Source organism: Apodemus sylvaticus, chromosome 9 (genome assembly GCF_947179515.1).
Source record: "Apodemus sylvaticus chromosome 9, mApoSyl1.1, whole genome shotgun sequence".
Classification (NCBI taxonomy): domain Eukaryota; kingdom Metazoa; phylum Chordata; class Mammalia; order Rodentia; family Muridae; genus Apodemus; species Apodemus sylvaticus.
In genome coordinates this window covers 90,213,562-90,231,526 of record NC_067480.1, presented here as the reverse complement: position 1 = coordinate 90,231,526, position 17,965 = coordinate 90,213,562, and the positions used below count along the sequence as shown (strand labels likewise).

At 44.1% G+C, this 17,965-nt stretch overlaps 1 long non-coding RNA gene across 1 annotated transcript; it reads left to right on the top strand.

The window, feature by feature from the left end:
• Window positions 1-2,214: 2,214 nt before the first annotated feature.
• LOC127692999 (uncharacterized) lies at window positions 2,215-6,623 on the top strand. The gene is made up of 3 exons (XR_007979566.1): window positions 2,215-2,348; window positions 6,141-6,224; window positions 6,408-6,623. It is a non-coding gene; the product is annotated as an uncharacterized LOC127692999 (long non-coding RNA).
• Window positions 6,624-17,965: the final 11,342 nt, after the last annotated feature.

Sequence of the window (17,965 nt, the reverse complement as noted above, 5' to 3'; positions counted from 1 at the left end):
CACGAAGCTGAACGTTCTTTATCCAAACATCAGGAGGAAGACAAGAGCAAAGTGAATGAGGTACCACAAGAGAGCCTAGCTTTCAATGGCCTTTGTCTCCTTTGCTTGGACAAATTCTGACTGGGGTATCAACACAAGTTCTACATGAGAAGGCTGTGGGTCATTCTTCAGGATCTGAGGGGCTATGGAGAGATACCAGAAAATGGTTGCAGGCTCCATGCATGTTTGTGAAAAGGAGAAGAAAGTAAAATCTACAAACTCAAAGTACTTGTCGTGGGCAAAGTTCTTGAAGGGTAATCTATCCACAAAGAAAAGGGGAGAGTCTTCTGCTAGCAGCCTTCAATGGAGATGAAGAACTCTCAGCTCCTCCTGCACCAGGCCTGCCTAGATGCTGCCATGCTCCTGCCTTGATGATAATGGACTGAACCTCTGAACCTGGAAGCCAGCCCCAATCAAATGTTGTCCTTATAAGAAAAAAAAAAAAGAAAGAAAGAAAGAAAGAAAGAAAGAAAGAAAGAAAGAAAGAAAAGCAAAGAAAAAGAAAAGAAAAGGGGATTAGTTCCTACTACCACCAAGATTTTACTGAAATGAAGCAATTTCAGATGAAGCCCACAGAACTTGGTGAGAAAGTAAAAGACTGTTTTTGTTTCCTTTTAATTGAAAATTTTTTTCTTACCTAATATATCCTGGTTACAGTTTCCTTTCCCCTCCCTCTACTCCTCCTGGTTCCTCCCCACCTATCCACCATAATAAAATAAAAAGATAAAAACGGACACATCAGAATTGGACAAAACAAACAGAAGGAAAAGAGCCCTAGAGAAGACATAAGAATCAGAGACCCACTTGTTTGCGCACTCAGGAATCCCAAAACCCACTAAAATGGAGTTCAAAGAGGCTCAGAGGGCCTGGTGCAGACCTGGGCAGGCCCCAAGCTCACTGTCTCATCTCTGTGAGTTCAGATGAGCTTTGCTCGTGTTGACTTAGAGGGCCAGGCTTTCTCTGTCCCCTCTGGCCCTCACATGCTCTGCTGGTTTCCTAAACCCTGAGGGAGGGATTTAATGGAACTGGCCCGTTCAGGGCTAAGCCATCCATGATAAAAGATGGGAATATTTTTATTTAGATAATATATTTATTTCCTAATGAACATCTTAGAAATGTGTAGACAGGTAGACTCATTAAAAAGTAGAAATACCTTTTTTTTTTCAAAATTAATGAGCATTAGATTTCCTTGTTTCCAAGAAAAATATAATTTGGGGTTGTTTATTTTTTTAGCCTTGAGATAATTATAGATTTACATGCCAGGGTTATATAGAGAAATTCCTTCTCAATAAGGGGGTTGGGTAATTGGATTAAGGGAGAGTTACAGGGTTAGGCAAATATGATCAAAATACATTCTATGAAATTCTCTAAAAATAAAAAAAAAAAGCCATGAATTATTTCTTTCAAAAAGCCAGAAGTCTTCATACACTGTAACGTTAATATGAAAAATTCAATGCAGAAAATGAATTGTCCTAGCATGTGACAGACATGGAACTGGTAGTCTAATGGAGGAAAGGAAGCCTTGTGAGACAAAGACTTTTGATCTAGCAATTATTTAAAAGTGTAGCAGCTATTGCCTACGCTGGGTGGATTACAACACCTGCAAGTCCAGTTTCGGGGGGGGGGGTCTAACACCCCCCTTCTGGCTTCCACAGGCACCTGCATGAACTCACGCACATTCAAAAAATAAAATTTAAAATGCAAACCCCCAAACAACACCCGAACCCTAGAGGGCCAGCCTTGATGGTACACCCCCTTAGTACTAGCAACAGGAGACAGGGGCAGGCACACTCCTGTGAATTCGAGGCCAGCTTCCTCTACCCAGAGACCAACATCAGCTAGGGCTACAGAGTGAGACACTGTCTCAATAGCAAAACCAACAACAGCGAATGGTGTTTTTAAAAGGAAGAGAAAGAACACCTTACTTGGAGAAAGTGAGAATGCGGAGTTTATAGATTGGGGGAATTTTGTTTTTGTAAACTTTAACTTCCTCTTCCTCCTCCCTCCTTCTAACCTTCTCTCTCCTCCCCTCCCCTCCCTGACCCATTTCTTTTTCTCTAACTTCTGCAGTTGAGAGTTACTTTCCCAAACCAGCTCAAGTGCCTCCTGTCATATGATATCCTTCATCCAACCAAGTGTTGTCCCTTCAGATCGACTTCCCGGTGTCACCAGGATACTTGGAGTGAAGCAGTAAACTCATTTCCCAGTGTTAAAGGCAGCAAGGACAAGGCCAGTGGTCCAGCTATCTTAAGATTTAAAGCTGATTTATGGAGTCACTCCAAAGAGACAGGAATCGTCCATCCCTGGAGGTGAATGTTGTATTTTATAAAAAGATAAGAAGAAGGAATAATGTTTGGTGGAGGCACGGTACGGGGGAAGGAGGTGCCTCTGCGGGTTCAGGCCGAGGATTCCCTTCTCCCTCTGAAGTACCAACCAGCACTATGGTAAAGTATAGAATAGACTTTATTCAGGGCATGGGGAGAGGAGTTGAGAGGGTAGGAGGGAGAGAGAGAGAGAGAAGAAGAAGAAGGAGGAGGAGGAGGACGAGGAGGACGAGGACAAGGAAGAGAGGCCAGCCACTAGCATGTGGAGGGGGTGGGGAGAGGAGTGGGAAGAGGCTAAAGGAGCAGAAACAAGAGAAGGCTATAGCAAGAGGGCGAGGGAGCGGGGAGGAGGGGCGAGCAGGCCCTTTTGTAGGAGTCAGGAATACCTGGTTGTTGTGGGTTCCTCCTGAGTGAGAGAGTGAGAAAGAACTTCTGGGGTTACTATTTGTAACTATTCGTGAGCCTGCATAAAAAGCAGTCTACTGGTCCTCAAACTCCTTGATACTTCCCTAAACTAAAAATCCTGATTAAAATTACCTTAATCCCAAGAGTTCAGGGTCCTACTGTGAATCCCGGGCCAGGCAGTTCTACTTGAGAACTCTCAACAAACAAACAAAAATCCAATACTCAAATAAAATAAGTTTTAAATTTACCGCAAAAAGTAACCAAAGGAGGCTTAGTAGGGAATGAGTGGGTGGGGTGGGGGCGGGGCGTGGAGATTACAGGGGTTCTTAAGGGCAGGGGAGGGGACGGGGGGGGGGGGGGGGGAACATACTCCAGGATTCAAGAGCATCTCCAGGTGCAGTGTGTCCCTGAGTCTACAGGTGTGGCTGCTGGGCATCCAAAGACGTTGGATGCCACCTGTGGGAGCCTCGCAGACGCTGGGATGGGGTGGGGTGGGGTGGGCCTGAAAGCAGGACGGATGTAAAGATGGGTGGTGTCAGCTTGGACCATGAACCGGAAGTTCAAGTTCAGTGACCAGAAGCAGGTTCTCAGGGTGAACCAGGAAGTTGGGTGAGGATTGTTTGGGCCCTGTGACATATAGTGCTCATCTTAAGAACCCAGGTTTTAAGTGTTTCTTTCATTTAGAAGCTGTAGGAGTAAGTAGGTGCGATAGGCGCTGCAGTGACTCCAACTTTTTTTGGAGAAGGGACAGGAACCAGCTTTTGTGCGCAAAGCTATGAATGTAAACGGGGAAAAGCAGTTCTCCCCTATCTAGTTCCCCCTTCTTTCCTCCCCTTCTCTCCCCTGTCCTTCCCTCCCCACCCCCACCCCCTTTTCCCAAAACTACATTTGGAACCTGCCCATGTTTTTTCTTCCTCTGTTCACAAATGATTGAGTAGAAAGATCTTGTTGGCAGGAGAAGGATTTGCTCAGAGATAGAACATCAACGGGCATTGATGGAGACACTCAGCTGGAAAGACCCACTGCCTCCACCCCTTCATATGACTCCCAGAGGAGACAACTTTAGGGTTCTTGGAAAGACTTCTTGCTGCCGAAGGTGCCAACTTGAGTAGCTACTACAGGGGTAGAAGCCACTATTCTGAACCATCAAGATGGCTCCACTAGTAACCCTGCCTGCTGCCTGCCTGGCAGCCTGGGAAGAGATCTGACTTCTCTGAGCTGTCCTCTGACCCCCACACATGTGCTCTGGCACACACACACACATGTGATACCCCTACAGTAAGTAAAATAAATGGAATTTTAAAATGTTTTAGAGATGTATTTTTAATTTTAATGTATGTGTGTGTGCACATATGTGAATGTGTCTGCCTATGAGTATTCAAAGGAGGTCAGAGATGTCAGATCCCCTCACCCCACCCCCCAGAGCTGATACTAAAGACCAGTTATCACCTGCCATGTGTGGATGCTGGGAACTGAACTGAAGTCCAAACTCTTAGGCCCTGAGACAGTTCTCTGGTCATACTAAAAAGAAAGTCTTTAAAGTAACAGTGAAGCCGGGTGGTGGTGGTGGCACATACCTTTAATCCCAGCACTTGGGAGGCAGCGGCAGGCGGACTTCTGAGTTCAAGGCCAGCCTGGTCTGCAAAGTGAGTTCCAGGGCAGCCAAGGCTACACAGAAACCCTGTCTCGAAAAGAGAAAGACAGACAGACAGAAAGAAAGAAAGAAAGAAAGAAAGAAAGAAAGAAAGAAAGAAAGAAAAAGGAGAGAAAGAAAGAAAAAGAAAGAAAGAAAGAAACAGTGAGTTCATTTGTCAACAATGTTCTGAATGTGGTACGGAGAAGGTATTGCTAAAGGCTGGTCAAGAGGATCTCCAAGGGGCTAGAGCAGAAGCCTGCATGACCTCTGTATCATGGCAGCGGTGTGTGTCACAGTGGAAAGGAAGAGTCCAAACATTGAAGCCGATACTTTTAGGATATGTTTATATACCACATGTAATGACTCAACTAAGGCGTAAAAGTGCTGGGTGCCAGAATTTGCAGACAGCCCTAGGATGGAAGGAACCTGCCTCCGTAGCAGGCACCAGGCACTAACAGCTGCCTAGAAAAAAGAAGGTTACGGACTGTGTGTCCTCTTTCCAAACTGACACAGTAACCCAGAGGTAACTTAGCATCTATAATGGCTACCTCACTGTCTCTTGAGCTTGTCATAACTCCTGACTCACAGAAGACTGGGTCAGTATGTGTGGAATGCACACTTAAATTCTATTAAGTCAAATATATAAGACACTAGTGGTTTGGACTGAGCTCCAGCCATGAACTGGACAAGATAAACCTGCTAACAACTAGAAAGAAAGGTTTGCCCCGTGGTGGACTGCCTGCCTAGCACCACAAGGCTCTAGGTGCTTGCTATCTGCAGTCCAGCAAGGCCAGACAAGCAGACCCAAGACAAAACGAAAAAATGGAGTTCTTAAACTGGAGTCCCATGTCTCCAAGCCCTTTTCTGAGTGTTGAGTTCAAGCTCCTCTGGTTGGTTCATGGGAGAGGCTCATCCGGTTTTTCAGAAGGAAGCGTCACCTCATTCTAGAACTGGCAGTAAAGCCCACTTACGATTGTTAAGCACAGGGGCCAGAGAGATGAATCCATGGTTCATGAGAGTGTTCAGAGGACTCAAGCCTCAGTTCCCAGTGCCCACCCACATCCAGTGGCTTATGGCTGGCTCGGATGGTTTGTATATGCTCGGCCCAGGGAGGGGCACTATTAGAAGGTGTGGCCCTGTCCGAGTAGGTGTGGCCTTGTTGGAGGAGGCGTGGCACTGTAGGTGTGGGTGTTGAGACCCCGGAATGGTCTTATGCCTGGAATGGAGTCTTCCACTAGCAACCTTCGGATGAAGATGTAGAACTCTCAACTCCTCCTGCACCATGCCTGCCTGGATGCTGATATGTTCCTGCCTTGATGATAATGGACTGAATGTCTGAACCTGGAAGCCAGCCCCAATGAAATGTTGTCCTTATAAGAGTTGCCTTAGCCATGGTGTCTGTTCACAACAGTAAAACCCTAAGACACTGCCTAACTACATAACTACCTAACTCTAGCTCTAGGGACCCTGACACCCTCTTCTGGCCTCCACCAATACCTGTACCCATGAGCATGCATCCCCTCCACCATCAAAACACACACACATACACACACACACACACACACACACACACACACACACAATCTTTTTATAAAAGATCTTTAAACTCAGTTTGTTGGAATTTTGTCTTTTGACAACTCATGATGTCTATTACACTATATTATACTACAGCACCTAAGATGCTAAGGTATAGCTATTTAAGCTGACATCCTGTGATTTGGCCCTTTCCCTCACAGATGGGAGAGTACCAAAGGACCTGTTTATCTTAGAAAGAGCCCAACCTCCCGGTTTTACAAGAACACGGGAGACACAGAGGAAAGGTAAGTTTGGTGAGGTGGAACGCATAGGTATATGAACGCACCTCTGAGCTGGCTCTTTTTATGTCAACTTGACACAAGCTGAAGTCATCTGAAAGGAGAGACCCTCAATTTAGAAAACGCCTCCATAAGATAAGACTGTAGACAAGCCTGTAGCTCTTCTTCTTCTTCTTTTTTTTTTTCCAGTTAGTGATTGACTGGGGAGGGCCCAGCCCACTGTGGATGGTAACACCCCTGGACTGGCGGTCCTGGGTCCTGTAAGAAGGCAAGCCAGGATGAGCAAGACAGTAAGCATCACCCCTCTACAGCCTCTGCATCAGCTTCTTCCTCCAGGTTCCTGCCCTGTTCTAGTTCCTATCCTGTCTTCCTTCATTGATAAACAGCAATGTAGAAGTATAAGCCAAATAAACCCTTTTCTTCCTAATTTGCTTTTGCCCTTGGTGTTTTATCACAGCAATGGTAACTCTTATTAAAACAACCTGAGTCTTACTCCCATCTTACCTGGACTTCAGCTCTTAGAGACTGAGAAGCTTAAGACACACATCATGTTACTGTGAAAGTAGATTCTCATTAGGAAAGCTAGAGCAGAAAATGGCTTTTTTTGTAGGGATGGAAGGGTACTGTAGTGGTGGTCCAGTGGTCCTCTGAAGCTTTCTGTGTTAACTCCAGACAGTCTGTAGACTCTTTGTAATGGCTTGGCAATGCTGGAGCCCTACACTATAGAAATATCCCAGGAATAATTTTTAAATTGTATTTTTTTATTTTTTTGGTTGGTTGGTTTGTTTTGAGACAGGGTTTCTCTGTATAGCCCTGACTATCCTGGAACTCACTCTGTAGACCAGGCTGGCCTTGAACTCAGAAATCTGCCTGCCTCTGCCTCCCAAGTGCCGGGGATTAAAGGCGTGTGCCACCACTGCCCAGCTAAATTGTATTTTTGATTTAAATTTTAATGTGTGTGTGTGTGTGAGTGTGTGAGTGTGTGAGTGTGTGAGTGTGTGTGTGTGTGTACACCATGGTGCCTGTGTGAAGATTCCAGGATTACTTTTAGTTGGTTTTCCTCCCACCCCCAGACAGGGTTTCTCTGTGGAGTCCTGGCTGTCCTGGAACTCACTCTGCAGACCAGGCTGGCCTCGAACTCAGAAATCCGCCTGCCTCTGCCTCCCAAGTGCTGGGATTACAGGCATGCGCCACCACACTCAGCTTCAGGATTACTTTTAGAAATTGGCTTTCTCTTTCAACCATGGGTTCAGGGATCTAGCTCCGTTTGTCATGCCTGCACAACAAATACTTTTATGCAGTAAGCCTTCTTGCTAGTTTTCTTTCTTTCTTTCTTTCTTTCTTTCTTTCTTTCTTTCTTTCTTTCTTTCTTTCTTTCTTTCTTTCTTTCTTTCTTTCTTTCTTTCTTTCTTTTCTTTCTTTCTTTCCTTCTTTCCTTCCTTCTATCTTTCTTTCTTTCCTTCCTTCCTTCCTTCCTTCCTTCCTTCCTTCCTTCCTTCCTTCCTTCCTTCCTTCCTTTCTTTCTTTCTTTCTTTCTTTCTTTCCTTTTTTGAGACAGCGTTTCTCTGTGTAGCCCTGGCTATCCTGGAACTCACTTTGTAGATCAGGCTGGCCTCGAACTCAGGCGTGCCTCTGCCTCCCAAGTGCTGGGATTAAAGGCGTGCGCCACCACTGCCTGCCCCCTTCTTGCTAATTTTAAAGTATGTTTTCTTGTTTTGTTTTGTTTTTTTTTTTTTCCTTCTTGGTGTGTGTGTGGGGGGGGGAGGGGAACGGGAGGCCTTTTGTATTAAAAAAAAAAAAAGGTTGGAATTTAAAGTGAATTTTTCAACTAAATGCCAGGAAGCTGAGACTGGGATGGGTTTGTCTTTTTGCTGCAAAGCAAAACCAAGCCCAGCTGACAGCATGGTAGTGCTGGTAATCCCGGAACTTGAGAGGCAGAGACAGAAGGTTCACTCTAAATTTGAGACCAGCCTGGTCTACAGAGGGAATTCCAGACCAGCCTGATGTACAATGTGAGATCTTGACGCCAAAGAGAGCACAAAATCAAACAGGGTTAGAGAATACCTCCGTGGCAACAGCACTTCCTGGCATGTACAAGGTCGTTGGTTCAAGACCCAGTACGACAAATAGATGCCAATGTGCCGTTGTGGGGCCATGTGTCAACTGGAATTTATCAGTTCGTCTGCTCCATCTGAGGCTGTATAGTCTCACAGTGGTTATACACAGTCTGGGGAAACTGTGCAACCCACAAAACTGAACACCTCAGAATGAAAGGGAGGCTTGTGTAACCCTAATGGAGATGGCTTGAGAGCTCCCAAGAGTCATTGCGGTGAGTCTACACTGTGGGCGATGGCAGCACTGAAAACTTTCCACTCAGGAAGAGAGTGGTCCCTCTTCTTCCTCCCCTCCCTCCTCTCCCTCCTCTTCCTCCTCTCCCTCCTCTTCCTCCTTTCCCTTCCCCTTCCTCTTCCTCTTGTTCCCTGGAGCCGCCCCCCTCCCAGCCTTCTGATGATATTGCCCCCATTCAAGCAGGTCTTCCTCATGAAGACTATGGAGCCACATATCCTCCTAGATACAAGTAGAACTATTACTTACCAATTTTCTAGGCATTTCAATCAAATCAATTTGACAGCCCAAGAATAACCATCATAGCACTGGATGACAAGGTCCATCTGATGAGCTAACTTAAAATTTTAAGATGTGATTTTGGTGTGTCAGAGGAAGTTCCAGAGGGTTTCTGTTTGCTTTGGAGATAGGGTCTCACTGTGTAGCCCAGGCTGGGCTTGAACCCACCGTGATCCTTCCCTCCATCTCTAGTGTGCTGGGATGGTAGGAATGAATCACCATGTCCACTGTGGTTTGGTGAAGATTGAGGAGGCTGGGAAAAACAGAAAGTCTTTTCAGAAGGGCCACTCAGGAGAGAGGTTGTCTGCTAGAAAAGAACAGGGTGCAAACTGCCGTTCATACTGAGAACAGTCTGACTTGCTCAGGTATGTTTTGACAGACAGCTGAATCTGAAAGCCAATCGACAGAAGACACTCTGAGAGTGAGGAAGTCCAAGACCAAAGTGTCAGCAGATTCGATATCTGATGAGGGCTACTTCTCGTAGCTGCCTTCTCACTTCATCCTTAAGCAATGGAAGGGCCAAGGACGCGCTCAGAGACCTTTTTATAAAGGCTAGGATCTGAATATGGTGTGCCCCCACCAAAATTTACACAGCAGTTCAACTCCTTAAGGCACAGTGTCAGGGGCTTTTGGATAGTCATTAGGTCATGAAGGCACAACCCTCACAAGTGGATTGGTGTTTTAGTCAAGAGACTAACTTCTCACAGGAATAAGCTAGGTCTTGCAAACCAGAATTAGTTCTCATAAATATGAGTTGTTAATGAGTCTCAGTTTGTCTAACACAGGTTTAGCACTTATACATATTTCCCTCTTCTGTTTCCTGGATAGATATAATAACATCAAGAGACCCTCACCAGAACCTGACAAAATAATAGCCACTTAACCTTGGATAGACCTGTTTTCCTTACAACGCACCTAACCTCAGCTATTTTGTTATAGTAACAGAAAGTAGCCTAAAATAGGTGCCAATCCATTCATGAGTATTCTGTACTTGTGGCTTAATTACTTCTTAAGGATTCTATACTCTTAGACCACCACTTTAGAAGGTAGATTTTAATACATGAATTCTTGGAGACCACAAATATTCAGACAGTGAAATGAAAACTCCTCTTTGTCCCCACCCCAACTCTAGCCTCCAATAACTACTGTTCTACTATACATACATATATTTATATGTAGTCTATATGTCATCTACAATTGTTTCATAATTTTTCCTGGGAGACATTAGCAAATGTCATTTTTACCACAGAGGCACTGGATAAAATTAATGAGGCCACACAAACCAAGCTTAGTGAGTCAATGGGGGTTTTTGGGGGGGTGGGATTTATGGAGCACAACCTCCGGGTTATTTATGGGAGTGTGGGTAACCCCAAGCAAGCACTTGCATCAACACAAAGTCCCATTTCATCATAAAGGACAACTTCATGTGTGTCATAGAGTTCTACCTTCAGTTAATTTTCTAGAGCGTACAGTCTTGCATCCATCTGGTCTACCTACGGTTTTACAAGGCACAGTCCATCATAGCTAAGAAGGCAAGGCAGCTGAAGTCACAGTGTCTGTGTGTAAAGCTTGGGGTATGGCTTGGGCACAGCTTGGCAGATCTGGAAGCTCAGGTCAGCAGCATATATCCTCAGGGTTCACCCCAGTGGCTCTCTTCTGCTAGCTATGTCCCAATCCTAAAAAATTATCCCACATTTCCACAACACCACGCACCAGCTGGGAGACTAAACACTTGAAACAGAAGACTGTGGGACTGTAGGAAACAGTGAAATCAAGAAGACAGACTTTTCATAAATAGAATTGGTATCCTTTCACAAGGGCCAGAGGATACTAGAAACTATCTTTGCTTCACTTTTCTGTCTTTTCCAAGTAGAAACACATTATTAAGATGCCATTTTGAAAATAAGGACAGGGCTCTCACCAGACACTGGACCTGCTATTGTGCACCTTGATCTGAGATTTCCACTTCTATATATACTCCAGCACATTTCTGTTCTTCATAAATTCTGTTTTTTGTTGTTGCTGTCAGTGCTATTGCTGTATGACAGCACAAGCAGAGTAAGACAAGGGTACAAGCAGAAGGGTATGTAAAGGAGATGTCAAGAGGTGTCACAGTCCTGCCCTCTGCTGTCCCCACTGTGACATCCTGTCACAGCTCTCATGAAGTGGAAAAGGGAGGCTCAGCTATCTGTGACACTCTTGGGAGCCAAGAAAGCTCCCATTTCCAGAGTCTGACAAGACATGAATGGCCACCTGGAAACTGATTTGAATATCTTACTGCAGAGACAATGAAAAACCTTAAAGGTTTCAAAATTGGCTGTCCTAAGTAAGGGACCTCAAAGGCCTTGAATCAAGCAAAGGCTTGAAGGTCAAATAGGTCAAAAAAAAAAAAAGCTGTGCAAAGGAGAATGAGAGGCTAAGGCATCAAGATCTGAAGACTTCAGTTGCTGCTAGTGCTGTGTAGAGACACCATGGACAAGGCAACTCTTATAGAAGAAAGCAGTTAATTGGGGGATTGCTTACAGAGGATTAGTCCATTCCCACTTCAGTGGGAAGCAGGCAAGCATAGCACTGGAGCAGGAGCTGAGATCTTTGAATTCTGACTCACAGGTAGCAGGCAGGCAGGCAGGCAGATAGATAGATAGATAGATAGATAGATAGATAGATAGATAGACAGACAGACAGATAGGCAGATAGATAGATAGGCAGACAGATGGATAGATAGGGAGACACTGGGCCTGGCATGGGCTTTTGAAACCTCAAAGCTCCCCTGCCCCCTGCGGTTCCTCCAACAAGGACATGTCTTCTAACTCTTTCCAAATAATACATCAACTAGGGACCAATCATCATTCAAACATATGAGCCTGTGGAGACCAATCTCATTCAAACCATCACAGTAGGCATTCAGTGTTAATTCATCAAACATTCCCAAAGGCCTGTTCCTTGCCAGGTAATGTGCTGAGCTCTCAGATTAAGAAGCAGAGAAGATGCAGCTCCTTTGGAGAGTCGGGCGTATAAACGCTAATTGTGATGTAGCCAAAGAAACATCTAACGAAGAATGTCAAAGCAAGAGGAGATTGCTCTGTTTTATTTTCTTCTACAGGGACATGTTGCTGCTGTCTCCCTTCCTCAAGGACAGAGCAAACTAGGGTCTTTCTCCTTCTTCTCCCATTCCCTTTCTTTTGTGTGTGTGTGTGTATTGGGAGAGTGAATGTATATGGGGGTGCATTGCACATGTGTGCTAGTCTATGTAAAGGCCACAGGTCAATATCAGGTATCTTCCCAAATACCTTATTTTATTGAAACAAGTTCTTTTATGTTGTGGCCAGATTGGCTGAACAGCAAGCCACAAGCACTCTCTTGTCTTGGCCTCACCAGAGCTGCAATTACAGATTTACGAAACTGCTCCAAGCTTTTTGGATGGTGTTAGTATTGAACTCAGGTCTTCTTCTTGCATAGCAAAGACTTGGCTTCTCAAGCCATCTCTTCACCCTTCCCTTTCCCTTTGTGCCCAGCTCCTGCCTGTTATCCAGAGGTTCTCAAAAGCATACACCGGTCTTGCTGAGAACACAGTGGTAGAGGTGTTCTAACCTGTTGTTGGAACCTCTGTTGACTCTATTTCTAGGGAAACAAAATCCCCCAGTAGAGCTGTGTTCAAGTCCTTAATCCTCTCTATGAGGAGGGTTTACTGTGTTGACTTTTTATCTTGTGAACAGAAGTGTCCTAAGAAACAAAAAGTTGGTTCAATCCCTAACCTTTATGTTAGATAGAAACAAGACAAATACAGAGAAAAGAGGAAGATACCTGAATGGTTCAGCCCGGTGTGTTTTAGCTTTTGATTTGAACTTATATTGCTATCTGTAACTATTATCAGCTTCAAATAAAAATAAATAGAAACCCCCATTCATCATCTAGATTTTATATATCTTAACATTTTCTTGCATTTGATTTGGGGGGGGGGCTGTTGTTTTGGGGTTGTGTGTTGATTTGTTTGTTTGTTTGAGACCTTGTTTCTCTGTGTAGCCCTGGCTGTCCTGAACCAGACTGGCCTCAAACTCAGGATCCACCTGCTTCTGCCTTCCAAGTGCTGGGATTAAAGGTGTCAGGCCCCACTACTGCCTGGAATTTTGTTGCATGTGTTTCAAATGTTTTATAAAAGGTAAACTATTTAGAATCAGCTAGTCATGCATGCCCCTTCTTTGTCCCCACCTCAGAAGAAGACATTATGCATTCTGAAGACAGAATGATTTTTTTCTTCAGTCCCATGCATGTTATTATATTTGCTATGGTTCTGTGTGAATAAAGACAAGTCCTGAGTGTATATGTTTGTGTCCCTTTGTCGCCTGAAGTTTTTGCTTTCTCTTGATGTAGTAACTCTGTTGACTTCCACTTTCCTTTGTGAGTATGAATCATCTTACCTCTTTTTAACTTCCATCTGATTTATTGTGCTTTGTATTTACCCATCGTTCTCTGACTTCTTGCTACCCCATTTTCTGTACATAGATACTGTTTTCCTTCTTTTTCACTCCCACTACTTCAGAAATGATCTATTTCTCTTCCTCTAGTATCTGTCCTTGAATTTTTTAATCCTCTATTTTTTTAATTATGTGTGTATTTGTGCACACAAGACTGCAAATGCCCACAGAGATTCTGGCCTAGAGCTAGCATGTGAGGGCAGTTGTGAGCCACCTGATATGGTTGCTGGGAATTGAATTCATGAAATTCACCTCTGGAGGTGAAGTGTATGCTCTTCACTACTGAGTCATCTCCCCAACCCTGTCCTTGGATTTTTAACACCAACAACTTCCTTCAAAATTCTCAAGTGAAATTGACTGTGGTAGCACACTCCTGGCATCTTAGGATTGAGAAGGCAGAGGAGGGAAGATACGATGAAGAGAAGCCTAGCCTATCTAGTGAGAACTAGTCTCAAAACAAACAATAGACGCCAAATCCAAAGTCAAAGCTTCAACTTCCATGGACAACCAAAGACCATAGAATGCCAGACTTCAGTTATGGCACGTATGTGCCACGTTTGCACTCTGTGAAACTGTGTTGTCTAACATAGTAACTGTTGTCTGCATGTAGCTGTCTATACTTAAATTCACCAATATTTAGTAATATTAAAATTGATTTCCTCGGTTATATAGATGCATTTCAAATGCTCAGTAGCCCCATAGGTCAATGATTATTGTGTTTGGGCACAGCAGATATTTTTCATTATTGGGGAACATGCTATTAGGTAATGCTATGATCCTTATTTCTATCTAGTTCATATTCCCATCCTAACTAGTCATCAGTAGTATGGAATCTCAGACCCAATGTTTTCTTAGGGTTATTCTAAAGCTTGCCAACTGTGTAGCTCAACATTATTTACATTCATTGGAACATAACTATAAGCCCCAAGTAAGAAATATTAATTTTCAAGTTATAGCCTCCCTCCCTGACTGAACGTAATTATAGGTATTTTCCTCATCTGAATTTCCAGTTTAATTCCTTCAAAGGTGTCAACTTTGCTTTTTAATGGAACCAGTCCATTCATTTATTCTTTCAATAAGTATGAGTTTCAATTCAAAAAAGCTTAGCTTACTTGGGCAGTAGTGGTGCCCAGGCTACCAGGTCCAGCTTCTTCATTTTTTTAATTAATATCACTGTATTCCTTTGAATTTCCAACTACAGAGGCATGATGACAGATAAAGAATCATTATTTCCAAAGCCACCTTCCCAGAACTCTAAAGACTCCCAGCCAGTGTGTTTGGCCTTCTCATAACCTTATCCTAAATTAGCACAGCAAAGAACAGGTGGCTAGCTGGGTGGACAGAGGCCAGGGAGTTTTTCTGTTGAGCTTGGTTTCCGATCAGAGATATATTTTTGGAGACTCATCAAAGAATTCATTGAAAAGCCAGGGGAAAACGGGGCGTGCTGGACCTCTCAGCTTCTAGAGACTTCCTCTTTGATCCTTGTGGTCCATGAAGTATAAAATTAAGAGTACCAATCGCCCTTTTACCCTTTCTAAAACTGACCCATTGGAGGGCAGAAAGGACAACAAAGGCCTAGTTTCTTTTCATGTAAGGATTTCCTCGGCTGAGTTGGAAGAAGGGGATGCTGGAAGGGGAAGGGTAGGATGAGGGACAGGGGTGGGGAAAGTGGAGGAGATGGTTTATCTTATTTTACTGAAGGGCAAGAGCAAATGGTCAATATTACCATGCTGCAAATCAGCGCTCACAATGCTTTGAAGCATTCTTTGACAGATTCTGCTCTTGTTTGGGGACATGTTCTGTACTGGAGCTCATAAATACACAAAGCTCTCAGATTTGTTCTTTTTTACAACCAGAAAAAAATATAATCTCTTTTCATTTTCCATTGGCCCAGATAAAGTTTTGAAACTAATTGCTAGTGTTTCTCCTGACTACAAGAGTAGTTGTAGTTTGGGGAGGTTTTGGAGACTTGCTGTCTCTTAAATACTGTTTTTCTCTATAGAAGACTTAATGGTTTCCCCCCCACTTCCCCTGCCCCAAGACAACGCTCCTTAGCCCTAGCTGTTCTGGAGCTCACTCTATAGACTAGGCTGGCCTTGAACTCACAGAGATCCCCCTGCCTCTGCCTCTCAAGTGCTGGTATTAAAGCTGTGAGCCACCACTGCCCAGGTCATAATTGCTATTTTAAAGGAAAGCCTAAAGAACATTTATATTTACTTACCATTATAACCTTGGGGCCACAATGTCCAATTTAAGCCGCACACACACAATTCTTTACCTCCCCCTCTCTCACATCCCTATGTGTGTACAGACAGATCACTTGTTTAATTTTGTGTTCTAATTTAATTCTGGCAATAGGCCTCCTGCCTGTATAAAGCTTTCACACTTTAACATACTCACACATACATACACAGTTTTTCCTCTGATCAACCCCCCCTTCTCTCTTCATGACAGGGTCTTATGACGAAGCACAGCCTGTTCTTGGACTTGAGCCTTGTTCCTCTGCTTCCCACAGGGCTGGGATTAAGGATGTGTCCCACCACAGCCATCTTCCTTTCTTTCCTTCCAACTTTTTTTTTCCCCAATATCCTCTTTCTGGTCTCTTTTTGCTTTGGTTCATGAAAAGAATCCATTTTACTCTCAGAGACTGACCTGACAACCAGGAAGCCTGCATGGGTCTGACCTCTGCACATATGTAATGGTTGTGTGGCTTGGTCTTCCTGTGGGACTCCTAACAGTGGGAGCAGGGGCTGTCTCTGACTCTTCTGCTTGCTCTTGGGACCTTTTTCCTCCCACTCAGCTGCCTTTGTCCAGCTTTGATATGAGGGAGGGGCCTAGTCTTATTGCAACTTACCATGCCTTGTTTAGTTGGCGTCCCTGGGAGGCCTGCCCTTTTCTAAAGGGAAATGGAGGAGGGGTGGATCTAGGCGAGAAGGACCTACTGGGAGGAAAGGAAGGTAAACGATGGTCAGAATGTAATCTATGCAAGAGGAATAAACAAGCTAATTAATTTAGAAGGAATCCATTCTATAAATACTTTGTCCAGATCAGTCTCCCTGAAGCACAGTTTTGGTACCATCTCTCCTTTACCAGAGCCATCTATTCTTCCCTTACTCTAGTGATCAGTGTCCTTTAACTGTTCCCAACACACGCAATCAGCTCCAGCCCAGTGCAGCACAGACCTCTCCCTCCAGGCTTCCATACTGGCCACAATGGCGTCCCGCATGGACTTGACCATGACTGTCACAATTGCTCATCTTTTCATACTCAGACTCAAATACAATTGTCCCTTAGGATCCTCTGGTGAACTGGTTCCAGTTACAGATACCCAAGCCTTCAGATGTTTAATATCTGTATATGAAACTGGTGTGCTATTTGCATATAATACATATCCATCCTCTTGTGTATTTTAAATTCTCTCTAGATTTCTTAAAATACCCGATACAATATCATACTGTGCAAATAGGTATACTAGATCATTTAGGGAATAATGGCATGGGAAAAAAGTCTGTGAAGTATAAATATGATTTATTTTCGGGAACCCAGAGACTCACCCTTTGGGCAAATGTGTGAGCTTGACCCTTGAGCTACACCCCCAGCCCTCCCAGAGATTAGATATGTGTGTGTGTGTGTGTGTGTGTGTGTGTGAACTATCATGTGCATGGGGAGATTAGAGGACAACTTTTGAGAATTGGTTCTCTACTTCTACCATGAGACTTCCAGGGATCAAACTTGGGTTGTTACATCTGACTGCAAGCACCTTTATGTCAAAAGTCTTCTCACTGGCCCTGTTTTTCTGGTTTATGAGACAGGGTATCTTAATATAGCCCAAGCTAGCCTCGAACTCACTATGTTGTCCAAACAGTCTTCAGGCTTCAAGCTTGTGATCCTCATACTTCAGTCTCATAAGTGGGGTGCTAGGGTTAGAGAGAGAGAGAGAGGGAGGGAGAAAGCTTATGTAGTGAGGTGTGTATGAAGGGGGCAAAGTCTGGGAAGAGTTATGGGAGGGAAAATAATACAAACAGACAGAATCTGTTTTATGAAAAAAAGAATGGCTTCCTGGGGACTAGAAGAAAGCCTTGCCAAACAATAATGAATTATAAAATATTGATAGTACAACTGTTCTGCCAAACTTGGTTTGAACAGTAGGATCATTACTATTGTCAGAGTCCTGAATTTTCCTGTTCTTTTAGTAATACTTGCCTACAGGACTCTAGGAATAGATGATGTGTGGTTAAGAAAGATGAAGGAACACAGCCAGGCTCCCTTAGAAGGCATGCTGACACATTTGAGGGAGCACTGGGATTTAGCAATGTGCCTTGAATATGAGCAGATATGCCTGTGAGTGCGCCAATTATTTAGCCAAGCTCAAGCTCAAGGGAGGTGTTTGTCTCGATTCTGCTTTATCTTGGCGGTGGGAATGGGAGGGGCTTGTATGGAGTGAATTCCTTAGAAATGCACCAGCGTGTATTTATCACACTTTAGTCATCCCTTGAATCCCTCTTCAACTAAAATACTGCCACACCACCATCACTACCCCACCACCACCACCATTACTACCACCACCATCACCACCATTACCACCATCACCACCATCACCACACCACCATTACCACGCCACCACCACCACCACCACCACCACCACCA